General features: G+C 43.3%; 1 long non-coding RNA gene across 4 annotated transcripts in view; it reads left to right on the top strand.

The window, feature by feature from the left end:
* Positions 1–25607, top strand: part of LOC110408457 — a 48299-nt gene extending 22692 nt beyond the window's left edge. The window contains exons 1-4 of one of the 4 annotated variants that reach the window (XR_002444357.1): positions 8457–8595; positions 8796–20798; positions 21139–21702; positions 21804–25607. This is a non-coding gene — a long non-coding RNA (uncharacterized LOC110408457). Of the gene's footprint in view, positions 1–8456; positions 8596–8795; positions 21703–21803 lie in introns of those variants that run through there. The other 3 variants (XR_002444356.1, XR_002444355.1, XR_002444354.1) reach the window with 3 other exon arrangements.

Here is a 27951-nt window from a genome sequence, read left to right as displayed (position 1 = left end):
TATTTTTAACTGAACTGCCATGAATATAATAATGTCTGCAATAAATTAAATGAGAAGGAAGGACACCTGTGCTACCCCCTTGTTTGCTACAGGGCAGTGTTGGGAGGTGAGAGCAGGCACGGGGGAACATTTATGGTGCAGGAACAAAGACACTGCTGACCCCTGACATCATTTAAAGCTACTTGATGCCAAGGACTTCCTCGCTTTATACGGATATTGAAACAAATAAGTCATGGAAATGATGACTGACCCCGGCCATATGGGAACAGAGAGATTAGCTGCTAATATGGAAAGTTACCTGGCCAGCATTGAGATCAGTCCCGAGGGAACGGGGAAGATCACAGGACAGGCTGCCGAAGCCGTGAGGTAATGTGGCCTCTGGTGAAGAGGAGCTGGAGCTTGAGACAGCCGAAAGACAAGAGGCAAAGGGTTTGCTCTGCTGCAGCCAACAGTGTACGTAATAATGTGGCTGAATGACAGAGCTGCATTCTCTAAGACGAGCTTGATACTGTGCGAATAGCAAGCATGAGGAGTTACTGAAGTTAGAGTGTGAAGGGCACAAGAGAAAAAGCAGTAAAATCAAGGATTAGCACAAGGCTGGAAAGTCAGTCCTTAGTGAAATGGAAGCAAAAGTCTTCCAGGAGAGTTGGAGAAAGAGGCAGCACTGAGCAGCGTGGTGCAGGGACGTATCTGCTGCCAGGAGGGCTCTTCAGATACAGCCAGAGGAGACCAGAGCAAAGAAAAACATTGATCCAATTAAAAATGGAAAGTTTATATATACAGCCACTTGATTGCATGGATTAAGCAAGTGGTACCACTCTTTTCAAATACACATCCCACTGAAACCCTACAGGCAAACTTCAGAATGTTCTCTCTGACATAGGGAGTCACAGCATGCAGGGAGATGATTTTATCTCACTGGAAACTATTTTGATCTAGGATCTCAAGTTTCCTTGAGCATGAGATTCAAACCCTCACTAAATGCTGAAATTGATTACGTATCTGATATATGAAGAACTGATTAAACTACAAAGACAGGACGAGTTTTAAACCAAATTATAGATACTTTCTTGTAAGATAGTCAGCCAGACAATATCTGAAATATGTAGATTTTAAATTTAGCAAATGATTATTGATATGATTCACCTTGGAAAACGGTAAAACCTGGTTGCTAGGAGGATCAAGGCATTGGCTGTCTATAGTACTGGAAAAGTGATGAAAGCTTGAGAGAAAGAGAAAATAAAAAGCAAATCTAAAGACAGTTCTCTACCTCTCACGCTTGGGATAGTTGTGATGTAACCCCACGGAAGATTCAACACGAGATGCTTTCACTGACAAGGAATGAATGAAATGTGTACATGCTGGTGAAGGGTTGTGGCACACAGACCCAAATCCAGGTAGTGAGGAATTAGCATGGAGCCATTCGTGTGAACAATCAGAAAACACATTGTGTGGGATGATATGCTGCAAGAGATTACTCCTACTCTTTATAAGGTTTATTTTAAAACATGAAGAGACTATGTCTGTGTTTCTATCTGTCTGTCTACACAGTGGGACTTCTGGTGAAATCAGGTATCAGCTGCTGTATTTTTTTAGATAGTAAGTTTAGATGGATATGTAATTTCTTCTCCAAAATATAATGAAAATTGTTATTTTTGTTAGAATGAATCTTTGCCTTAGGACTGCTTCAAAGGCATTGTGTAGATCATCAGGCAGCAAACTATCTAGATCTGTAAAGTAGATCCACAGAGCAAAATGGTAAAGAACGGAAGTAGGACTAAGACACTTCACCTCTGCTGTTTTTCTTGTTTGTTTTCTATTCAATTTTGATGATTCACGATGTTTTTGATTATTTTCTTTCTGAGCACCAACTTACGCAACTGATATATACTATGCGTATTACGTTAGCTTATTACGTTAAGTTTTTGGTAATTACAGAAATCTGTCACATTCAGAGTTGCCTTCTGTTTCTGTTCTTGTCTCTGACCTTGGTGGCTGAATTTTTTTCAATGTCATAAAATTTAGGGTTGTAAAATTCATATTGTAACTTTAATAGCCACATCTGTTTTAAACATTTTTGCTTTAAGAACTCAATGTGAATTTAATGACAGGGCAATAAAAGTAAAAGTTGAAGGAAATTATCACAGATTTGTAAAGCCATAAGATATGTTTCTGTACTTCTGTGAGCCTTCATGTTACAAAGAAATAGCCCAATTGCTTTTATTGTAGCAATTCTGCTCTTAAAACATTTCATAGCTTAATCTCTTAACAAGAATTAACATTTCATTTACATTAGTATTAAGAATGACAGTTATACCCAGATGTAGGTTATTGTCATTAGCATACAGACACCCACTGTGTGCTTAGAAGGCAAATACTTCTCTATAGTGCTGCCACTGTGTTTAACTGTTAGTAACATCTGATAAAATATCAACATGTTTTCAGTACCATCAAATACATCTAGAGAATCAAGAAGGTAACAAAAAACATTGCTATCTTCTGCCTTTACTACCTTGCTTACAGATCCACCCTTTCAGATGGAGTAAGTCAAAGTAACATGGCTATTTGTTGCTGCTGGGACCCCAGCTATGTATGGTATGTATGACAGAATCATGAGATTGTAGAGGTTGGAAGGGATTTCTGGGGATAGTCTAGCTCAGACTCTGCACAGATCAGGCCTGCCCAAAGCAGGTTGCTCAAGGCCACATCCAGTTGGATTTTGAGCATCTCCAAGGATGGAAACCCCACGACTCTCTCTGGGCAACCTGGGCCAGTTTCTGACCAACCCTCACTGTAAAAAATGTTTTTCTTATGTTTAAATTGAAGTTTTTTTTTTTTTTTTTTTTAATTTCAACTCATGCCCATTGCCTCTTGTTCTGTCACTGGATTCCACTGATCCATTTGCTTGCCTACTGCCCATCAGGTATTTTTACACAATAACGAGGTCCACCAGGAGTCTTCTTTTCTCCATGACAAGCAATCCCAGCTCTCAGCCTCTCTTAGTAAGTCAGATGCTCCAGTCCCTCAATCATATTTGTTGCCCTTTGCCGGACTTGCTCCTGTTTTCCCATGTCTGTTGTACTGGGAAGAATAGAAACATTTAAGAACAGCCAATCAGATAATAGAAACTAGATCTGATGTTCAGTATTTCTGACATTGGATCTCCTGGTCCTTCACTGCCTCTCCTTCTGAGCTTTTTCTGTCTGATCTCTGACTCTGCTGATAAATGGAGAACAAATGGAAATCTGTAAAAATCTTTCCTATGAATCCTTTTACATTTCATCTAATGTTTATCAAATCAAGGTAGTATAAACTCCTACATAAATCAATTAGGAGCAAAGAGGCAGCTTTCAGGATTGCTTTCAATATCACTTTCATACCTAAAACCCTTCTAGGCAGACCTGGTTAACACAGTCAATATGTTAGAAGCTGTTTCAGTGCCATCTTTTATACTTACTTGCAAAACTCATTATGGCAGAGGAAGGAAGGGGTTTTTTAGAGCAGAAATTCAATGGCTAGAAGCATTTCAGCAACCCATAGTGCCAAACAGAATTGCTGCAGTGACCTGACCCACGGCAGGTGACACTCTGTGCTCAGTTGTTACGCCAGTCATTTTGGAGGACTCTCCGTTTTCTGCGGTATTTAATAAAACCATTATAAAGACCTCTTTCTTAGATAAAATTTTGCAGAGAAACACAGCCTCTAACTCACTGACAGCTATTTCAGATAAAGTGATTTACTAGGTATTTACTAGCGAGTTGTTGCTCCTGCTTTTCAGAGCTCACCACCAGTTCAATAGCTAAAATTTTTTGAAACTAAGCTTGCTCAGGACAGTTTTTAAATTGCTTTGTGCAGTAGATCAAAGATAAGAAAAGTAGTAGCAGTGCGAGTTTAAAGTGTATTATTGGAAATATAATCCCCATTTTTGGTCTGTATTTTGTACAAAATCACAGATCAAAACTTGCCCAATAACAGGTCTGAAACTGTGGGAAAAAAATAGGACAATCAACTAAATTTGTGCAAGATACTGGCGCTGCTCCAGCTCCTCACTGAGGAAACAGCCATTGTTGTATAATTTTGTCATTCCTAATGCAGCAGTGTCATACTCAATGAAACAGAGAACTTATCCCTGATTAATATATTCTCCTTCAGTAGTTACAACATGAACAAAATAAGAGATGTACAGAAACATTTCCTTTTTTTTCCCATTTTTTTAAATGCTATTTTCTATCCCCAGAAAGAAGCATTAAAAATAGAAAGCCTGGGATGATGCCTGCTGAATTTCAGGGGTGAGAAAGTGAAAATGTGAATAGTGATGAAGGCAGGGCATTCGAAATAATTATTTTTTATTTATTTCATTTTTAAAGGAATACCCCAACGTCCACTCTTTCTGTTGCTGGCACTTATATTTACCTCCTGACTTCAACAGGTTTTATTACAGTTTGAAACTGAGAAAGAATTTATTTTAATTGAAAAAAAAGTCAGAAAATTGCAGAAAGAAAAGAAAAACTCTGTGACACATGTTCAGTTTTTAACAGTGGCAGTAGGATTCATGCAGTATTAATGAGAAAAGAATTTGGATCTAAAAATACGATTTGGTTTCTTATTTCTCTCTTCTGTCACTTCCACTGAAGAAGCAGGCTTACAGCGTGTCTTTGCTTAATGCTATTGCTGATTGCCCAACTGGGACTCTGCGAGACCATTAAGTGTCTATTGATTGTAATCAGCTTGCCTATGACAGATGAAGTTGGCTTTAGTAAGTTTACCTCTTTTTTTTAACCCTTTCTAGTGCCATAAGCCAGGATCTTCCTGCTCTTCTCTCCAGAATTACCACTGATCAATTCACTTAGGTTCTTAGCTAAATGTCAGTTTGAAACTGTTCAGCATTTAATTCATGATTTTCCTGGAAAAATATGTTCCCACCCCTGGGAAAGGGTAAAATGTCTGCTCAGCCTCCCTTCAGGTGGAAACCTCACTATGTCTTTGAGCAACACTTACTACACTGTCCAACAGCTAAAGAAATAGCTGTGTTAAGATAAAAATAGAAAAGAATAGAAGAACAGAAGCGTAAAGAATAAAAGAAAAGAAGAATAGAAAATAGAGAAAAGGAATTAACTTTAAATAAGTTAAAATGGAGAAAATTGTCCTCTGGAGATAAAAACTGATGCAATAACAAGCCCATCTGTGAAGAAGGGTATCTGGAGTGACAAAATGAGTAAAAATATGTGTGCTGGCAGGCTGTTTGGGACCAGAGATTTCAGGATGGGGCTTTGTCTGGAGGAAGGCAAGGATGGGGTCTCAGCAGCACGCATGCAGTTACAGCAGCATACGGTTTGCCACATGGCGGTGGTGGCATCTGCAGGAGATGTGAAATCTCAACCAGCAAATGTGTCCTGCTGATCATTGTGCTCTGGCTGCTGTTGGTCAACAGACCAGCATGGTGTTTGTTGTTGCTCCCCATTCACAACTGCTACTTTTTGGTCTTTTCCAAATGGTCTGTTCACATAATAGCTTGCTGATGCTGAACATGCCCTGTGTAAAGCTCATCCTTTTCTGGCTATTTCCTCAAGAGGGATGACTGCTTGCCCCGTAGCCCCTTGTTTTCAATGCAGTTGAAAAATTGTTGTAACACATTGAGCTGCAAGATCAGATTTCGTTCCAGTTCAGGGGCTGCACAGGCTCTCATGAGATGCCTTATTGATTCAAAGCACTTACAGTGACCTGCCGGACTCTGTGTAATGTAAGGTCTGTCTGTGTCAAGGAAATGTTCCATCTGTGTGTGCCACCCTGGAAACATCTCGATCGTGTCAAGGTCAACGACAGTGGCTCAGCCTGCAAAGCTGTTGCTCATGGTCTCTGTAGGATGTTCCTGGAGATGCATGTGAAGCGGGCACAACCAGCAGCTGAATGGCAAGAGATGTTGGAGAGGAACCTGAATTTTTATAGCCGTGATTCAGACTTTGCTCTCAAGGACCATTCTTTTCTTCACAGTGGCAGCAACTTAAAGCTGGATTTCATCTCAGATGCTCAGTACAGCTCAAGTGTTGTGTTGGAAATGTGGTACATAAAAATAATGGCCAATGCTCAGCATGTATCTGACTTATCTGGGTGAGCATTTGTGCATCAGTCAGCTCTGAGCCACAGACGTGCTGACTCCTGACAGAGAACACCTTTCCCAGAGCAAAGTACAATAGGTCCCCTTGGCTGCTCAGGGATGTAGTGCAGGGCGTGGGCTCTGCCTCCTGCGGTGAGCTGCGCTGCTGGCCCCTCTCCTGAAGGGATTCCCAGGGTCAGATACAAACAGTAACACCATGTTCTCCTCCTCCTTATCCACGCCAGGCCCTCAGAATGTCCTGAAGGGAAGGAGCGCATCAGCCATCTGCCCAGCACAGGTGTGGGTCCCTGTGTCAGCACCCACACAACCCGGCACCCTCGCACACTGCCCCAATTGTTCCGCAGGCAGCCCCACTGCAATGCACAGCTGCGGGACCATGGCCATCTGCACGAGGAGGAGTGGCTGCGCATGGCATGGGCAGACCTCAGGCTTAAGTAGCAGCCATTCAAGAGCTGACATGAACTAATTTATGAGAAATTGCTTTCAGCAGGTGCTAACCTGTCTCGACCATGGATAACAGGATGGTTGCTAGTGGGAATCAAACCGAAGAGCCATAAAAGCTTAATGTTATGCAGTTTGCCAGGCAGCACAGCTGTTGCACTGTCTTTATTTCTGTCCGTCGAAGACACAGCAGTTCCTGAACTCCAGCCAACTAAATGCCAGGAATTAGAGCCATACAATTGCAGAATAGCACTTGCCACTTCAATATTATTCAATTATATGTGTGTGCGTGTGCTTCTCTGGCTACTGCATTGCTGCATGCCCCTGACACCCACTGCAAATCTGTTCCTTGCTTACCCATTCACTTCTATTTCTTTGCTAGACCTAAAACAAGAAGTGAGCATTTTCCCCCTTCAATCTCACCATATATGTCTGTAATAAGACTTTTCAAAACTTTGTCAGTCACCTTCTGTAACAGGCTGAGGAATACTGTAGGGACATCTCTAGTAGCTGGATACAGGATATTGTATTTCTTAGTTTGTCCAGTTGAGTAATTGCTTGCAGTAGCATTGTGGGCTTGTGCAACAGTTACTTGGAGGAAGAGAAAAGCCAGTTGGGGAATCTGAATATTTCTAGAGTGACTTACAGAAGAATCAGGTTAAAATCAACAGGTCGGGGTTTGATAGAACATCATAAATTAGGTCCTTGGAAGGAATTTCTTGGGGGGAACAATGTTCAGCATTTTGAGTTCATTTCAACAAACACTGATTATTGATGCACTGTTTTTCACCATTAAAATCAAATACTGCTCCTGCTTTTTGAATTTCTTACATTGTACCTGCAAGATACCGTTGAAGAAAAGGTTGACAATCAAAACTACTAAGCCCTCTCCTGGTTTTCTCAGTTATTCTAGAGAAGGCATTCCTGGAGGTGATACACTTTGACAGCCTTACAGTGTTGGATCAGCAAGCTCAGTTCTCACCCTGGAAAACATCTGTCTGCATGAAGGAGCAGCAGAGAGCTGAGCCTGAGAGGAGTTTGCTTGGGCAGAAGTCTGTGCCGTGAGTGCTGAGCTCTGCTCGTCAGTCTGGCATCTTTCACTAACACCAAATTTGCTTAAAGGGTAAAAAACTGAAGCTCGAATGTGGCTGAAAGGGAACATATGTTGGAAGTTCAGCTTAGGTAATGCAATAAGCTCTTCTAGAGAGTGTTCTCTTTCTTCTCAGTGTAAATAAATACTCATGATAGCCCTAGACATACTCATTATCTTGCTATTCTCCCCCTTCCTTATCTGAGGTGGGGTCCTGTGCATTATTGACATGAGGTCATTTGCAAGACTGTGCTTGTGTTCATATGAGCAAATCACTTAATAAGATTAGAAGCAATGTGTAAAATAACAAGAGTGTTGATGTAAAGTTCTCAAATGGCCAGCACTGGGATTAATAGTTAATGGCCTATTGACACAGAATATTTATTGATGAGCAACATAAGAGTGCCAGAATAGGGTTGTTTAGGAAGGCTGCACACTTTTTTCCAAAAAGAACAAAGAACAGCAAAAAAAAGAAAACAAACCATCATTTGATTGGAAAAATGCATATTATTGTGTCTGTTATGAAGAGTCATTCTATGGGTTTGGGGAAGTGTTCACTTAGAAGAAAACAATCTGAACTAAGGAAAGACCTTCTATAATCACAGCAGATTTTTGAAAGTCCTGATGAGATCATTACAGCTAACAACTCCTTTAGAATTGCTTGATGAGATCATTACAAGGAAAATCAAGTTGTGTGCTCTGGGGTATAAATTGTTCAATAAAAAATCTTTCCCATGCGCAGCTGTCTAGTTAAGTATTCAAAATGCAAATGCATGAGCATGGGAGTTAGTGTGATTTCCCTGTCTTCAGAAGCACTGGTAGAGCCAGCAGGAGCTGCAGAATGGACCAACGCTATCCTCATGCCATGTCAACAGAGATGGGAGCACCCGGACCCGGAAAGTGGAGCAGCACCAGGCTGCGTTAAGGCTGTGCTGGCTGCCCAGAGGAGGTGAGGTGATCCCTTCTGCCCAGATTCCTCCTGCTCAGTCTGAATCTGGCCACTGGGAACATGCAGTGACCCAGTGCATGTCCTATAGGTCTCGATTTCTTTCTTGGAGTAGCTAGGAAGTGACTCAAAGTCAGAATTTGACTCCTGTGAGAGGAAATCAGCACCAGGGCTTCTCCACTATTTTATTTCTTTGTCCCCAGACTGGCTACTGTAGGAGCATAATTTTCAACAGAAGAAGCAGACTTGCAGCACCTGGAGAATATCTGCCCTGAGTTGCAAGAGACTTTACAATGTGATAAATTGGTGGTACTTCTGCGTGCCTAAATTCAGGTATGGACTACACGTCGTTTTGCTCAGGAAAAGAAAATGAAAAACTTTACCTCTACAACATGAGATCTGCTCTGCTGTGGCTGGTGGCACCCCACTGGTGTGTGCTCCCTGGCCCTGCAGCCCTCCTGGGCACCAGCATCACCATCACTGAGGGCACCATGTGAGTTAGCAACAATTGAGCTTTATCTCCACTCTCAAAATGGAGATTAAACTATGTTTCTGTGGTGGCTGAGAAATTTTGCCCTAGCCTTGATGAAATGAGCTGGAGCAAATGGGTAAAGTTTTAGAGTAACTCTTCCAAAGTCAACAGGTCCTTGGGAAAACTATTCTCTAGACTGGCTTTTTAAAGCAGTACGCTTTACAGAAGTCTTTACAGCAAAATGCTCCCAGCACAAGCAGTCAGCAGAGCTACTGACTCCAAAACAGCCTCCATGTGACAAAGAGAGTAGGTCTAAATTAAAGGCTTAGTGCTCTGTAGAGGACAGAGGGCTGATAGTAGCTGGGATGAGAAATGCAGGAAGTCAGCTCCCTTTTCCCAAGTTACTCTGGGAATTCTGGTCAGGACTGCAGCAATGGGTACTTGGTAGTACTCTTTTGATCACTTACGTAGATACAAATTAATTATCTTTACAGCACATGTATATATTTCCTGACCAATTCCTGCAGGTTGTATGCATTACTGTTTTAAGCAAAAACAGAAAAAGGCAATGAGAAAAGACAGAGTCCTTTACTGCAGTTAGAATGGTGTGCTGGCACACTGCGGTGGGCAGGAGTTTGTGGCTGTATGGAGTTAAAAGCAAATATCACCTAGTAGGTGCAGATACACGAGTGCTAACAGAAACACACCTACACACAAACAGGTTTTACAAATCTACAAATGTCTACACACACCTATGTGCCTATCTGTATTGAAAAAGTGATATATGCATATTCTTGCTTACAGACATGTACTCAGGCCCTGGCACATGTGTGCACAAACCCATACGCAGATGCCATGTGTAATTTTAGACCACACAGCATATGCACACACACATCTGTTGGTGAGCTCTGAGCAAAACAGGTATCAGCAAGCTGACCCCTGAGGCTGGGCAACGGCACCGAAACCCAGCAAGGCTGGGGCTTTTAGTGAAGTGAGTGAGAAATGAAAAAAAGAGAGCTTGAAAGTGCCTGGTGCTGTGATGCATAATTGATGAGACTCCAAGCAGGGCTTTGGTGTCTAATGAATTATTAAACACTGACTCATTAGGGAAAGATTTCATTATAGGATAATTTAATTAAATGATAGGCAAAAGGAGGAAAGAGCTTTAAGGGACTTAAAGTCCTTCTGTTTTCCACTGTGACATCGATGATTTAAAGAGAGAGGAGGCGAGAAATGATTCTGGAGGTGGGGAAGTATTTACTGTGATGCTGATCATGAGATGTCTGATTCTCCATTTCCTCAACATTTCCATTTTTATTCACCAGAGTGAAAGTGGGCTTTTCTTGCTCTGGTTTAAAGGCACTTTACAGACATTTCCTGGTGCAAAGAACTGGGCTCACTGCGGGGCAGTGAGCACTGACTGCAGCAATTTTGTCCCTGCTAGGGACAGAAACAAGGAAGTCAAGTCCCTCTTAATATCACAGTCAAGTACATCTGGAATGCAGTGAGGAAGACAAGAACCACAAGTTGTGTTGCTCAGGTAGTGTCACCCAGAGAGAATAGCAGGAGAGGGCAGGTCTGTGCTGCTCAGGTGTGTTTGGACACAGTGGGCTTTTGTGGCCCTCCCAACTTAAAGAGAACAAAGACAGCCTCTAGATCCCTGCAGGCAGACTGAAGGGACAGCGTGCCCTCCACTGAATGATGGGCATTTACTCTCATTGGGTTCTTTTCCCCCCCTCTTCTTGTTTAAACAAGGTCTGAAACAAACATATCTCCAAATCTGTTCTGTTATTTCTCTGCTTCACTCTGGACTGTGAGTGGGATGGTTGCCCAGCTGCTCTCCCCGCACAAGGAGGTTTTAAAGATGGAACAGACAAGGTCAGGTGCATCCAAACTGATAAATAAAACAAGAACTTCCAATATGACAAGCATAGCAGAAGCAGAAAATTCTCATTTCCAAGCAGCTACATTCAGTATCTGTTTTACTTTGGACGGATGCATGCAGCTGTCTAACATTTGCTCAAGCCCTCGATTTTGGGTCCCACTTCAATTCCACTTCCTAGAACCAGTATGTCTGCAAGTAGGCTAAACTAAACATAGAATTTTGCAAAAAAACTCTGAGGTTACTGAAAAACTATATTAGCCTAATCTTATTTATTTCTTCTTAGTGTAACACAGAGATAAAGAGGACATGCAAATAATAAATTTGTTCATTTATTCACAAAGAAAACATGATGAGAGAAGGAAAAATGAATACAGAGGTGATGGGGCTGCATTAATAAAAGGGCAGCTGACAGGTTGCAGAAAGTGATTATTTTGCTCTGCTCCATGCCTCCTGGCTCCTGGCTCCCCAGCTCAAGCCACTGAAGAACTGGAGAGCACAGAGTAAAGGACCCCTGAGGTGGGCAGGAGGCTGGAGCAAGCAGCTGGGTGAGAGCCATGAAAGGCTAATGGGCATCCTCATTGCTTCTAATTGCCAAGCTCCTCACAGGGTCTGGAACAGGCAAATTTATCCTTCCAAGGGTATTTCTGGCAATCAGGTTGTAATAAAATGCTGAGTTAGAGGTAGTTCTTGAATGTATGCTAAGTGGGAAAAATACTTTTGTCTTTTTTCATGAGAAGAGATAAATATAAGCTTGTACTTAACTGCATTCATTCTCAAGCAGACTACCTACAGCTCTTCCCTAGAAATGCTGATCTTTTGGGGGTGTTTGTTTGCTAGTTGTGGCAGAAAAACAGGAAATGGCTGGGATTTAGTGCTGGAATGTGACCCTGTGGTGAGTGTGGTCAGAAATTTGGGAATTCACACAGAAATACCAACTTTTTATTATTACTCAGAAAAGAGGAAGCCAAGGGGGAAAAAAAAGCCTGTCAGACAAAGGAGAAATCTGACAACATCTGTCTCTTTAAAATCACCTATAATTGCCTGAGAGAAAGGAAACCAGTCCAAAAAGCACTTACGTGCACTGTGAGAAGAGATTATTCTGTCTGAGACTGACTGTGTCAGCTTCGGTTCAGAGTCTTATTAGATCCTGGCACAAAGTTGAGAATACGTATGAAAGAAAAAAGATTTAGAAAGGGTCTTTTCTGCAGAGAAAGTAAAAACCAGGCTATTTCATCTTAAAAAAATGTGAGAGATGATAGAAAGTACGAGCTGTTGGCTGTCAGGCAGAGCCTGCTCAGGTTAGCATGGAGGCTGCTGCTCTGCAGGGTGGGGGGGCTCCGGAACGTTTGTGGCAGCCAGAAAGGCTGCCTGATGTGAAAAATGAGGTTCTGCAATCAGACCCAACCTGTCTTAACGGTGGTTCAAAACTATGGAATCTACTCATAACCCCAGAAAGTCCCTTTAACTGGAGGCATGGGAAATGGAGGTGGGATGCTTTATTTCGGTAGGCAAGTAAAAAGTAATTAAACAAAAAGATGGTGATTAGATAAAGCATATCACAAAATTAACAGAAATCAGTGTATTCCAAATGGTATTTTTGGACTGTCTTGCAGAAGTCTGACGGGTGCTTGTTTCTTCTGGTACTTGTGGGTGCAATGGTGAACTGGTGAGGTGGCAGAGCTTGGCACTAGGTGCTTTGCACAGGAACTTTCACATCATATTTTCTTCACAAGCTCTCACTGAATGAATTCAGAATTCTCTTTCTTCAAAGGTTCTTTGTGGGATATTTCCCCTTGAGTGTTTCTTGCCACTGTGTACAAAATACCTGCAATAAGAATGCAGGTAGGTGCTATGGGTCACATCTTCCTCTTGACAACAACAAGCACCAACCTTTTCATTTCAGAAAGGAGGGCAGATGCTCACCTCCCAACTGATGTCAGAAGAACTACTTTTCTGATTACTTTTACTAACTCTCAACAACAGTTTCAAAAGAAGACGGCCAATGAAGCTCAAGAAAACTGCCTTAATAATGCAAATTGATATTTTTGCATGGCTGCCCAAGTGCAGCACTTCCTGACTCTAGAAATTCAGTTACAGAGCTACAATAAGCTCCTCAAGTCCCCCAGTTCTATGTTGTGATTTTTAAACTGCCAAAGAGGTGGATGTTTGGTTTAGTCTGCATAGATGCTTGAAAGAAGATGCTCTCTTTAGACTGCAGAGGGAGCAGAAAATTTTCTGAGGAAAGGTGTTTCTGAGAAGAGTTTTGGGAAGATTTGAATTGACGCGTGGATTGCCTGTCAACTAATGGGAATGAAGAAGAAAAAAGAGGTCTTTTAAGGTTAAGGAGGGGAGAGAGAAGGAAACTGCCCCTGCTGCTCAGGCTTTGCAAACAGTTTGGCTGTACATGCACAAGACCAAGTTTTTTTTCTCATTTACCTCAGAATAAACCTGCAGTGACTCTAGAATTGCTGACAGTGACCTTCTTGCCTCCAAACCTCTTTGATTTTTTTTTTACCTTCTCCTCAGCTCCATCCTCACAGAGCCTTGCACCATACCTCAGCTAGGCCTTTAGCTACAACTTGTGGCTACAGAAGAGAGAACATTCATCCCAGCACTCTTTCCCAGTAGTGATGCTGGCATTACATCTTACAGACCACATTTTTCCTGTCCATTCTGATGACAGGGGATTACCCAGCTGAGCTGTACATGGCAGAAGCTCTGGAGATGGTCAGGAGTGCTGCAGTAGAACCTGGTCCTGGCATGGGTGGTGTCACAGCACCCAGGCCCGCAGCCTTCAACCACAACCTTCCCAGGGCTGCCCTTCTGCTCTGTCACTGAAGGCTGTTTGGCATCCCTGTTCCTTGATGAACAGAGTTTAAATGGCTTTTTCTACCTGCCGGAGTATTAGGTTATTCCTGAGACCTTAATGGAAAATAACTAGAAGAGAGATTTAGCTGATGGAGAAGTCATTTGAAGAGCTTTGGTTACCTAAACCTTGTTCCTGCCACTCCCACCGTTCCACTGAGTGAACTTTAGAATTCATATCACTACTTCCTGCCTCAGTTTCTCCAAATAAAAGATACAGAAGTCTCCCAGACATGCTGTGAAGCCCACTGGTTGTCTAAAACTTGCCTGGAAATGGGAATTCTGCCCTTTGCCACATGCTTCAGCCAGGGAGGCCTCACGGTGTACGTGTCCCACCACAGCAATCACACCATGTTGAGGTGTGTTAGTGATGTTCACCCCAGAGCTGAGCTCTGATAAACTCCGCAAAGCCTTGAGAAACTTTCTGGGTGGAAGTCACAGTGGCAGAGTAGTCTTTAGCATTATGATTTTTCATTGTCATAATGATTGTTTTGAAAGATTGGGCTTGTTGTTTTGCAAAGAGATTTTCTCTCCAATATGCAGCCAGCCACCCCAAGGGGGAGGAAGAGCCCTCCTGGTGACAGGCTCCCAGGTACAGCCCAGGGCAGGGACAGCTCCGCTTTCATCTTGCCAGCCTACCTGCTCTGTGGGCTGATGGCTCGGAGGGATTTAAACCTCTCTGTGTCTCCATTTCAGAGGTGAAACATTGGGCTTTTTCTCTCACTGTGACCTCCAGGAAGCTTGGCACATTCCTTAAGTAAGATTGACCCCAAGTTCCTTTTTCTGCTGTTTTTGGATTAAGCCAGACTTGGCACTCACGTGGGCTGCGATACAGTCAGCATTCCCCAGCTGCGGCGCTTTGTCATGGGTCAGCACAAGCGAAAGTCTGTTCAGCAGAAGGTCACGGTGCTACAGCAGGGCTGACTGCAGATTAATACTGAAATGTGTCAAAGAAAGAGAGGGGAGGCTGAAACCCTGCGGGTTCTGTGACACTTAAACACACCCTGAAGTACATTAAGGACTGGTTTATGAACACAGTGCCTCATGAGTATTTCTGGCACCTTCACAGCCTGCACAGCCCTGCTGCTGCCCCATGCTGCATTGAGTGGTGCATCTCTGTGACACAGATGGAGCTTCCAGAGATGCTGAGCCCAGCTGCACATCTACTATTAATCACCTCACTTCTCACCTTGTTAGCCACGGCTTTATTTCTGCCTGAATTCAGGCAAGGAAAGCTGCAAGCACAGGAATAAATACAGTCAGGAGTACAGCAGGAGGCACTGCTGTCTCACTGTGGGATGAGCAGAGGTAGGGGTTCTCATCCTCGTATTGGTGAGCCAGGTGTGGGGATGTGAGACCCCAAGGAACACTGCACCAGAGGCAGATAGTAAGCCTAGATCTGTGGATCTTAAATCTTCCTTGGGTAGCACTTGATTCTGCTTAGAGGTATGTATGTCAAAGCACTGGTACATTCATGGCATCTTGCACTCCAGCTGACACTATGACTTCTACAGGTTATTGCTTGGTGGCTGGTTTTGTTTTGTTTTGTTTTGTTTTGTTTTGTTTTTACCCCTTTTTACATTTGATTAAGAAGCTGCAAGAATTTTAGGGGCTTAATTTGTTTTCTGTCTGTTTCTAAATTAAGAAACATTAAACAAGGCATGAATAGTCCTTCGTGGCTCAATGGTTAATTTTATGAAGAGATTTTTTTTATTATTTATAGAACTTGGAGTCCTTACATCTTATCTGAGCAGTGGGAAATGCTGGATCTTTTTCTTCATTCACCACTGGAATCACTGCCATTTTGAGTTTGGAAATTCTGAGTAAAAGTCTCACTTATGCTATAGTTTCACTCTCCTTTTGTTGCAGCCTCTTCTTTCTGCACCCTTCCAGCACCTCCCATCCTGAAGGCACCTCAAAAGCAGAGGTACAATGTTGGTGACCACAGGGCTGTCTTGATCCGCTCTGGTCATCACTTTATGCAGAAGGGGAAGCACTTCAATTAGTGCTTCAAGTGTGACTGCCAGTACTAGAAAATATGGAGCCTGGCACAGATACAGCACCCTAATCTTGTCCCTGAGCAAAATCAAGAGCTCCGAACAGCAACTAAGGAGTTGAGAACTGAGTTTATTTTGCTATAGGCTCCCTGTGGCCAAGGGCAACAGTGCGAGAAAGCACAGATTCTGTATGAGATGGCTGGAAGGATCTGTGGCATGGGGCAGAATCTTCTCGTCATCTGCAGAGATAGTTTAGGCAAAGGGCTGTCAGCTCCAGGTGTGGAGATATTTTGGGTGAGGAAGGACCTGCTGGCAGAGGTAGAACAAAGAAATGAGTTCAAGTGCCTGCAAGCAGAGGGCTGGATATCTGTAAACAGAACAAGACAAAAATGTACAAAATGCAGCGTGCAGAGAAACTTAAGCGCTCACTTGCTGTGACCAGAGCTAGGGTTAGCTACCTCTGGGTGAGTCTGCCCTACCAGGAGCCCTTCCTTTGCAGGCAACAGGTTGGCATCCTCAGTAGCTCTCTTGCTGGGGCTCACTCCGGCTCAACTGTTGCAAAGTGGCTTTTGTGACTTGATTTTTGTAAAATAAATTTTAATATGAAAGAAACGGAGCAAAAGGAGTGGAACCAGTGGAGTAGCATGGGAAGAGAGCTCTAGAACTCCAGGGATTTTTCAGTTACTTTTAACTGTCCTAAGAGGCACAAGAAATAACTGTCACAGGCCCAGTTTTTCAGCCCTTACTAAGTATTCTAGTCCAGCTGTATTTATTGATGGTGATTCTGCAGCTGAGTAAGATTTCGCCATTTGTAGCTCTTGGGTAGATCAGTGAAAGAATAAATGCAAAGTGACTGCTGGTAGACAGAGTGAGACCCATAGCCAAGGCGGCTGCATTTCTGGCTCCAAATAGCATTTTCCAACCCCTTCCACAGTCAGAGACTTGCCAGATCCCCATTTAGCTTCTTAAATTATTGTATGCAACACCTGAAATCAAATGTAGACATGACTTTGTCTTTAAGCAGGGAGTCAGGTTTAAAATTATGGCACCTAGGAGCCAAGGGAAATTTTCTAGGTGCTAAGTTTGGCTCCAGAGCTGCCATTTCCCAGCACAGCAGAATAGCTTGCCCCAGTCCAGGAGGTCACAGTAAAACATGAATGAAGGTGTTAATGTAAAACCCCAAATCCACAAAATTCTTGATTTATGAAGCTGACTTTGCTTTCTAGGAACTAAGAACAAGATTTGTTAGAGATGAGGGTGGAAGAATAGCTTTCATGTTTCTCATACCACAAGGCTTAGATGTGCCACTTGTTGCTGCCACTGGTGGCTCAGGACACTGCAGGTGAGATGCTTTGTGGTGCTTCGTGGAGGCTCCCTGGGCTGTGGCCCTGGCAGGGCTGGAGGAGCTCTGCTGGGCAGAGAGCAAGGAGAAAAGGGAATAACGAGCCTGTGAATGTGTATGCACACATAGATCAAGGCCTGCATTTGAATGATGGGAGAGCTGGTGGGTAGGATACTGAAGCATGCTTGCTATGGCACGGGGAAGGGTCCCTCTGCATGGGTCTCCTCAGATAGAACCGTGATACTGAAATCTCCTGAGGTTTTGATGTCAGAAACAACAGGAAAAAAAGGCTCTAAAAACAGTTTTCCTGCCATGGATCCTCCTCTGCCCTTGATATCCACAAGCTATGGTGGCTGACCGCAGTGTGAAGGCAAACCTTGCATTGACATGGAGAGTGATGAATAGTTTCTATCCTGAAATCCAATCTCTGAAATTGATTGCACCATCATAGTAAATCCATTACTGGAGCAGCCCGTTTTACCAATACCACATTTCAATAATTTATTTCAGAATAAAAGGCTTTTTAAAGTATCAGATGAAATTAAGACCAGTTCTTTGATATCTGTAAATACTGGAAGCCCTGCTTCAGATGGAGGTGTCATAGATACTTCCTGAAAGCAAAATCATATTTAATATGGCCAACAGAGGCTAGAAGAGGAGGTTGTCTAGGTGAAAGGGGAGGAATCTCATTAAATGGGGAGGTCTAGGTTGGATATTAGGAAAAAAAATTTCTCTGAAAGAGCAGTGATGCACTGGCACCGGGTGCCTGCAGAGGTGGTGGAGTCCCTGTCCCTGGAGGTGTTCAAGAGCTGTGGGGATGTGGCACTGAGGGACATGGGTTAGTGGTATGGTGGAGATGGGTTGATGGATGGACTAGGTGATCTTAGTGGTTTTTCCAACCTTAATGGTTCTATAATTCTGTGAAACGTTAGCAAGGATAACTGGCATTTGTATGAGCTTCCTGATTCTCCTTGTTAAAATTTTTAGTTTATAACTATCTGTAGAGCTGTTTACTTAGCTCAAATGTAGTCTGTGGATAGCCCTTTGGAGTCTTAAGTATTTCTCAAAAAAGTGTCATCTACAGATCCGTTAGATTTGCACAATCCAAAGTTGCTTTCTGATCCTGCATACATGTGTATGTGTGTTGGCCTGGGTGGAGAAACATATCCGCATCAGTTTTGAACAGCATCATGTGAGCCCACAGGTCAGAGGCAAGGAGGCAGGACATCTGTCCTCTTTGTGGGTGGAGAATGGTGCAGTGCTGTCCTCCAGGGCTTTGTGCTTAGGTGAATACTCTGTTAGGCAATGAAACAACGATTTGTAGGGTTTTACATCTTTTTCTATAAGACTTATTTTGAGATAACGAAAGAATTTGGAAGGAGCTGCAGCACCTTGCCTGTGCACAAGCTTCCTCTCTGCAAATACTCTTACAAATCAAATTCACACTCTGCTGAGGATGCTTCCACTTCTGCTGAGCCTGTCCTTTTGGCACAGTTGGTCCCTGGTTATGGAACGCACATTGACCTAAGGCTGTGCTGATAACTCTGGTCATTCCCTGCGCTATGGCACAGCTCCTCCAGGCAGAACAGCACTAACCTGTTGTAATGCACTAAATCACTGTGTGATGCTCTGCAACTATTGGGGTACTGAGTAATGGGATCTGGGTGTAGGAAGCTGAAAGAAGGGAGAATGCAAAACGAGGTATATATTCTCATATTTAATAAACATGTAACGTTTTACCCTCCACCTCCTCCCTGTTTACAAATGAAATGAGCCCTTGGTGTGACATTCCATGCATTTTTACATCAGCTTAACCCTGGAAAAGCTTAATCCTTGTTTAATGGTCTTTTAATAGAAGTGGTCAGTAGTTCGGTAAATGTTTAAGTGACAGCTTGACAGACATGGAGCTAACACGTTAATCCTGGCTGCAGGCCAAGCGCTACCAAGCAGGTTCGCCTCAGAGCTGAGCAGGGCAAACGTTTCCGGCTCAGCCTCGGCTGGGAGGAGGTGGTCGAGGCAGTAGGGTTTGCTCTGAGTGTTTACAGGTGGAAAACAGCCCTTGTCCCGGGCTGCCAAGAGGTACCTTTGGATAGCATGAGACATTTCTATCCTCAGCCTTTGACAGACAATTTCCTTTTCCTCTGCAGAGTGTAATAACATTATTACAGGCAGTTTTGAGCTCTCTGTAGAGATTGTCTTTCTCTTGAACCCTACAGACTTTCTCTGTAGGTGATTGCTATAACATCAAACAGAGCACTGTATGGGAATCTCTGTGAAGGAGCAGGAACTTACACATGTCGTGCAGAACAGCATCTCCACCCACCAAGCATCCTGAACACAGTTCTCACAAAATCAAGCACTCGTTTAGAACTGTGCCTTTTGGCAAAGCCTGAGCTGCAGAGCCCTTGTCACCCCGCTGAGCTCCTGTCCCCACATCACCCCTCTGCATTCATGTCCCCATGTCACCCACTTCCCCAGCCAGCTCCTGCCCCATTTCTGCACATTCCTCCCCACCGTGCTCTGCCTGCAGCACACAGCACAGCTCGGGCAGCAAAGAACCAAAGTGAGGTGAGTTACACAAGGCTGGTGCCCCAGGCTGCCTTCACACCCACCTCAGTGCCCACGGGAGAGCAGCAGCAGCCCTGTAACCCCTGGCATGCCTTCACTTGATTTAATGCAGTTCTTATGTCAGTAGTGCTCAGAGAAGGACTGAAACAATTTATTTTATGCCCCAGACCGTATTTTGCCTAAGTCGACCTGTTTGACAGTAAGTTGTAATTTTATGGGAACAGTCTCTCGGCTTTTGGGGGGAAGAGGTTCAACAGATCCATTACCTGCTACCAGCTTACGTGGGAAGCAGACAGCTTGAATATATTTCAACTGCTAGAAGAAACTTTATATTTTTAAAATTTACACTCCATATTTTTTAGCGATGCTTTATTTTCCCCTTCATTTTTGAATTTATGCTGCTGTGATTTTTGTTATATGTTCAGCATATGTGTGTGTGTTTTAATATATGTGTGTCTATAAAGTATATGCAGCTTGGAATGACCTACTCACAGAGGGACAACTTTGAAAAAAGTCTCTCCCCGTGATTGACAGTTGCACTCAGACCGTGGGGATTATGGGGGATCAATGAGGATTATCTCATTTACTTTCATTAACCCTTGAGTTTACTTTGCTGGGTTTCCTCCACATGCCACTCACTGAATGTTAACGGTTTCTTTCAGCAGACGACTGTGCTGCCAGAGCTGACCGGTCTTTTTTAAAGAGTGCTTTAGTGCTCTAAAGTGGTTACAGATAAAAAGAGATATTTAATGTTAAATGCCAGTAAACATCAATGCGCTGCACTGCTGTTAAAAACCCATTTCAGAATGTATCTATTTTATCTGATTAATTCAACTCAGTGGAAACAGAATTTTAACTCCTCTAAGTTTGGTTTTTTCTCCCTAACATCCCATACTGTCTTTGTAGGAACTCTTGAGATAAAACTGGACTGAAAATGTGATTCTCCTCCTCTGCAGTGAGCAGTTCGACATTTGTCTGCTTAAATTTGGGACTTTCATCCTAAGAAATTCCTGTTGTTGTTCAAGCTACTCATCTAATTCCTGCTGATGAGAGCTGAGAGGAAAAAGCCAAACAGAGGTGATGGTCCTTGGAGGACCCATGTCCCGTCCTTGTGAGGCTGCTGGTGGGAGCCAGGTGTACCCAGAGGGTGGCTTTGTTCGTGTTGATATCTATCCAGCATCAAGAAGGGAAGAACCCTCCATGGTGTTACCATTGCCAAAGCCAAATCCACTTTTGGCAGTTCTAACAGTATGGAACAGGAGGTTTGGGGAAGGAGCTGGTTCTGCACTTGGGCTCCTATTGGCAGGAGATATTCCTCCATGAAGGTTTGAAGGAGGAAGGCTTAGCAAGATTTTCTGATTCCAGTTGTATGGAGTACAAATAACTTCTCACTTCTTTTCCATCCTTTCTCTCCCAGGAACAAAATCAAGGCAATACATGAAAAGTGAAACTTTCTGGTGTCTTAGAAGAAATGAACTGCTTTGCTGAAGACTGTGCAGCACAGTTGCACATGTGACTGCATATTACATACATAATACTAATAACAAAACTTTGAGAGAAAGCTGCTTAATCCCACCTCTGCTCCCATGTGATGCTGCTGGGGGAACATCCAGGTTTGGAATAAGTGGAACTAAATGCAGAATGGATATGTATATCCATGGAGACTGAGCTCGGCCCAGAATCCCCTGGATTAAAGGCTGGATATAATTTTCAATGTTCATGCTCTGCACAACCGTCTACTGTATTTCAAATCCTGTGTTATCCACTTGTAGATGCTGAATGAAAGATATGGCTGGATGTGTCCGGACAGATGCGCTGTACAGTGCTCCACCGAGAAAATGGCTTTGCACTACAAAAACCATTTGTATGCAAGTCAGCAGAAGCTTAGATTTTGGTGTGCAAAAAAGTTCTAAAGTGTTCCTATGAAGTACAAACAACATGTCAGTGGTATCAAGGAAAATAAGTATTAAGATTCATTTTGGTAAGTTATTTGATAAAATTATTACTGACAGTAATCTAAAATGGTAAGGAATATGGACAGGCTTTTTTTTTTTTAATTTTCAGAATTTTATTAACTTTCAGGAATGTCTTTCATGGAACATTTTTTTATGTGCTGAGGATATGACTTGACCTCCAGAATGAATTACAAAGAGCCCTCCTCAGTGGCATGGAAGCTTCTGAAGTCAGTGAAACATCTTTGAAGTTAAGTGATGTTGAGCAATGTGTGCAGAATCACGGCACTGACAGCTGTCCTGGTAAAACAGAGGAGATCCTTCCAGGCACGCAGTTGCTTTGTAATATTGTGTAGGGTTGTTTCTAAAACATGATCCTGTCAAATATGCCTAAAAAAAATGTAACTGGAAAATCCTGGTTAGTCATCTTGTGTGTCATCTGCCTGTGCAGAGCTGTGCAGGTAGACATGGAATTTCCAGGCTGTAGGAATTCAGGTGCACCAGACAAATCTTGCTTTACAAATCAACTTTCTATTTCAAAACCCATCTCCAGTCTTCTGATTTTATTTTTTAAATTATATTTTAAAGCAATTGCTCTTTTTGTGCTCTTGGGTGTTTCAAGTGCTTCCAGCTGGAATTTGCAGCTACCTTTTTCTAAGAACATAGCTGCCATCCGCTAGGGCACATCCTCTGATTAAACGAATAAACCCAGGGATGTTTGGGAGTGAGGAACATCGGCACTCAGAGGCAGCTCCATGCTCTGGAGAAACTTTTGATGCGATGCTTGAAATAGGATGGTGCACAGCCGCTGGGAGGGGTTGGCAGAGCTCCTGATGAGTGCAGGTGTCTGCGGTGCCTCTGCGGTTAGGAAACTGAGAAACACAACAAAGCCGAACCATTTTCTGCCTTAGCAACTCATCCCAAGTGCAAGAAGTAGAGATTTCCTTCAGGTTACACAGTTACTTACTCTCCAGTCAACCAATTAGTGCCAGACAAGGCAGTGACATCTGGAGTTGGTTAGCAGAGCATTAGCTGTTCATTGGGATGTTTTGACTGGACTCTTCAATGGGATTTATTGTACTTTATAGTTGTTTATTTTCCAATCAGAGTCAGCCTTTAAGTCAAGATTGCTGCTTCAGCCCCTTCTGAGCAAAAAGAAACACAAAGAAAGAGTCTCCTCTGACTCTTAGGTAGAGAGGGTTCCTCAGCAATTATACATAGACTTAAAACACCATAGTGCAGACAAATTGAACAGAGCGTGCTTACTGCGTGCTGATTAGCAAAGTGGGGGGATGGGGAGGGTGAGACACGGTCATGGCTGGGCAGGTATGTCTGAAAATACATCTGGCACTTCTTGCTTCAAAACAAAGGTTATTCATCTAAAGCTGGAGAAAATACAAGAAATACTCTGAGTTTAGGAGCAGCTGAAGCAACCACAGTGTGCTGACACCTCTCTGCCCTGCAAAGCCCATGTGAGGGATAGTGTCTGCAAACTGCTGGGCTCTCCTCTGCAGAGTGGCTGCCAGGGAGGCATGCTGTGCTGGGAGATGGTGCTTCCATGGTGGGATCACCTCTTTGAGATCGCAGTGAATTCTGAGAAGGCTTTTTGCTGATTGAGACCAGTGAGTGAGCAGCACCTGCAACAACCACATACTCAGATGCCATGCACTGACTGAACACTGACCGCATTCACCTGGCCTGCCGCTGGCATTTGTTTCGGTCACTCAGACTTCAGGCAAAAACACGCAGTTCCAGACTCACCATGGCTACCTAGAATCCACCAGGATAACAGAGCTCTCGACTTATTTATGACTCAGCTCCACACATTCTGTCATTTTTTTCATATTATCTGGACCAAAGTCTATCAAAAATGCATATTTCTCTATTGGCCTCATTTCAGCTCCTAATCCTCATTGTACAGAAAGCCATTTCCTGTCTTCTTTCTCTTTTTCCTTTTTCTTTATCAGTGTTTCCTTTGGGTCTGTGTTGAGTTACTTTGGTGATATCCAAATGAGATTAAATATTTTGCACTTAACATCACTTCTGCTACATCTTTTCCTTTTGGACTCAAATTGTACTTCAACGGCATCCTCGCTGGCCTTTTTCTGTGTCCACTCTGAAATGAAAATTGCTTAAGCGTCACAAAGGGCAAAGCCCAACAGTGTCTGAGAGCAGGTACTAAGAACTGACGCATTACCAGATACATCAAAAACAAATAACTGAAGAGTGAGAGTCCTGAGGGCATTGCACTGGCACTCTAAATTGGGTAATAGATAGGGCGTTTGTTGTTCACTCACTGCTGTGCTGGTAATTGTTGGTTTTATACCACAAATTTGATCGTGTGGAGCACACAGGGTTTGACCTCTCCCTTTCCTTGCTTCCAACAACTTGCACATGCTGCTCCAGTGCGCTGGCACTGAGGGCTGATGTTAAGAGAGACCACATGGAGTGTTTCAGATTATAGGCAGCGGAGGTGATCCTAATTTGTTCTGATGTGCTTGTGCTTTCTATGTGTGTCTGCAATGTCATCAAGAGCTTCTGAGGGAAACTGCTAGCCTTGCAACCTGTCATTTTCAATGGAGGGAATAATGACTTAAATCACCTAATTTGCTATGAATGTGAAGTGGCAAATTAAAAATGCCTGTGTCATCACATTTGTCTGGAGGTATTTCCTGACCAAAGACCCAAATAAAAAAGTGTATTCCAGATTTTCAGTAAATAATGTGGGTTGTTACATAATAAGGTCTCACTGCTTCTGGCCCCGCTGGAATCTATTGGGAAACCTCTGGAGCTCAACTGTTTGAAGGTGCAGAAAGTACCTGGGCCTCTTAGGCCACCATGCAATGGAGAGGCTCAATATATGGTGTAAATTTTATAGATTTGTCTTGGCCAGGCTTATGCAATGGCTTTGTCTTGCTCTTGGCTGCCAAGGGTTGGAAATCATGCTATGAGGAAAAATGTTGTCCCTTGGATTCCCCCCCTCAATCCATATAGAAGCTGAAAGTCCTTATATTTGAAATAAATATCTAAATGCTCTGTTATTCAGACAGATGAGAACATGATCCTGGGCCTGAGCTGTGGAATTAATGTCAATACACTGGAATATTTCAACTGACCTAATGTGTGTTCATTGGGATTATGCCAATTGTCAGGTATGTTTGCACAAACGAGAAAATTCTTTGCTTTCACCAGAGTGGCTTGGAAATCTGCTGTTAAGACTACTGAAGGCTTTAGCTCTGAGCCTGTGGCGGAGGGGGAAGACTCAGCTGGTGCTCAGCTGAGCTTTGAAGATGCATTGGATATCCTTTGCCATGTCTTCAATGCTAATGATTATCAAAACGTTGTAAACACAAGTTGTAAAAATGCTACCCCATAATAATTTGTGCTATTTGGTTATTTTTGCTTCTTATTTTCATTTCTGGAAAAGACCATCAGCAATTAGCTTCTACTGATATATTTAGGAAATATAAGCATCAGAAAACCCTAATGTGCCCACATTTCCTTTGAATGAAATAGCATATGTGTCAGCTGCAGGCTTCTGACATCTGCACTCAGAGCTTATATGAAGAATGAAGAGAGAAGCTGAAGCCGTGAAAACAAGGTGCCTGGAGTTGTTGGCTGGGCCCTTCTACCAAGATGCAGTGGGGTGGGTAACCCTTTAAAAATCCCAAAGAGAAAAAGGTGTTAAGAAATTAGCACCTTGTTGTGTAGTGATGGGAACATGTGGAAAATGCTCCAACTCAGTAAGTGTTTTGAAGCCTTGGTTTGGAAGGAGGTTTTCCATGTAGAGCCTGAGGATCAGAGCTCTCTGTGCTCTGTCAGGGTAACACCATTGACTTGGGCAGCAATGGCTGCTGAGTGGCTTTGTGCAAATGGGGGCTTGAAAGGAAGATCAGGAGGTTGTAAAAAATAAAATAAATGAAGGGAAGGGAAGGGAAGGGAAGGGAAAAATGAGATGATAAAAAATTGTAAAATACACAGAAGTTCTCACTAAAATTATCTGTGTCACTGGGGACTTTGGACCACAGGGAAGTTCATTCCAGGGCGCTCTGCACAGTGTGAGAGCTATTGCTAATGGCAGCTTCACAACCACCAGAGTTTATCCACTGCCAGCTGTCTTTACTTTGCACATCCTACTCAGAGAGACGCCACAAATCAAGCTGACCCGGTGCGTCATTCCGCTCCTCCCGCAGCCCGCAGGCTGTGCGGCTGGCAGCGCCCAGTGAGCCACACAGCTGGGAGCGGGGCTTCCCGAGTGGGACGGAGCCATGTCATTGACTCCACATCAGCTCCACAGCTCTAAAGGTTACAGCGGATTGAGAATAGGAGCCCTGGTGGTTCAAGACGTTTAGACAGAATATCTGGCTGCTTGTGACTTTTTCTGATTTTTTTTTTCCTGTGGTCTGGCGATGGATTCCCAACTGTGAACTTCAGAACTTGAGCTGCAGGTGTGCTGTCACACCTCCTGTGAGCAGCTGGCAATGAGCCTTCCCATCAGCATGGCTGAAAAATCTCTATTTCAAATAAGGGATCTCTGATGGCTGAGGTAATGTGGCATATGTTTTTCCCTTTGAAAAATCACTTTTGCACATGAAGTTGCCAGCGTAAATCCTCTTAGTCAGCATTTCTCCCACTAAACATTAACTTTACTCTTTGAGAGCATTTCTTTTCTTAAGATAACAAAATCAAAATGTTAAAAAATAGAAAGAAAGGCAGTATAAGGCAGGGTGGAGACTGTACCCATAACAAGCAGATGCAGTAGTAAAGAAATGGAAGGTGGTCTGCTCTGAACTGTTTGCTTGACAGAAGTTTGCAGATTTAAGGCAAATGATTTTGGGGGCTTCCCTGCAGCCACATTTCAGTAGTTTTATTAGGTTGATTCGATTATAATTTCAATGTACCTTTCCAGTCTGGACAAGGGTCACAAAGATTCAGGTTTTCAGAGTCGGGAGGACTGACTGGTGGGGTTGAGCTTGAAATGCTAAGGAAGATGTTGATAGTGAAACCTTAGCTTTGAACCAACTGCTGTGTATGTATCTACACAGCCAGCAGCTATACAGACTCTTAAGGGGTCTCTGTTCACTAGCAGTGGTTTGTCTTTTCTCTAAAGCATTAACTTTGTGAAACATAACTTGGGGAACAAACCCAATTGCTACATGCCAGCCCTTTTCCCCATCGCAAAATGACAAAAAGACCTCCCAAAACTTGGAAGAATTCTCATTCTGCTTCCTGGTTTCCTCTCCTATGGGCAGCAGGGTGGGCAAAAAGTGCTCTTTCTTGTGTTGAAAACAGCACAGAAAGAACAATCTGCAGCCAGGCCCCAACAGAGAGGAAGGAACATGATGTTGAGCTCCTGGCTACAGCAAAATGGCAAATTCCAGGGCAGAAGCCGGGGGTGCCAGGCTGGATTGGGGAAAAGGCCGACCCGCAAACAGTCCGCAACTGCAGCTGTGAGCATCCAGGGCCCTCAAATGCACGGAATGTTCTGCTGGCAGGGGAAGAGGCAGTGTGAGGAGTGGTCCATGCCACCCTTGGTGTCTATCTTAATACATATAAAATTAAGAGATAAAGCAATTGTTTTTAGCAAACCCGGAAACGTGAGCAGCTTACTAAATATCTCTCTTGCTTCCCTCTCAAATGTCTACTAATTCTTTTAAAATGGTTTCCTGAGTAGCCTGGATAATAATTAAGGAATCCAGCATTATCGCAGATCTGACAATTGCCGGCTTGAGTTTCATTTTTTCTTTTTTTCTTGAGTCTTCTCGCCTTGTTTCATCCTGAGAGAGCTGAGTACAAACAGTGACTGGGATCTCTGGGGGAAGAGGGGCAGAGAGAGAGACTTCTTGCTCTGTCTGCAACGCCCCTGCTGTCCCCAGTTTGCAAATGCGCTGCCTTCCCTATTATTTCTAATTAGGTGTCACAAACTGAGGCCTCCCAGACTGAGAGCCTAGGAGAGTTTGTTGCCTGTGCAGGAACAAAAATGTCACTTCTGTCTTTGTAGTAAATGTTGCTCCCATTGAACAATGCTCACGGGAGATGAGCAGCAGCCACCCTCCCAGAGGAGAGGATCTCATGCAGCACAGGAGGAGCCTGCTGACCCCCACCTCTTCCTTTACATCCTAAGGCTCCTTTTTCTGCCTTACTCTTAGACTTTACATGAGTAACAAAGAAAGAAAGAAAGAAAGAAAGAAAGAAAGAAAGAAAGAAAGAAAGAAAGAAAGAAAGAAAGAAAGAAAGAAAGAAAGAAAGAAAGAAAGAAAGCACTTCTAAACTAGGCT

This window comes from Numida meleagris, chromosome 19 (assembly GCF_002078875.1).
Source record: "Numida meleagris isolate 19003 breed g44 Domestic line chromosome 19, NumMel1.0, whole genome shotgun sequence".
Lineage (NCBI taxonomy): Eukaryota > Metazoa > Chordata > Aves > Galliformes > Numididae > Numida > Numida meleagris.
Note: the sequence above shows the minus strand (reverse complement) of the source record. Positions and strands in the feature narration are given on the sequence as shown.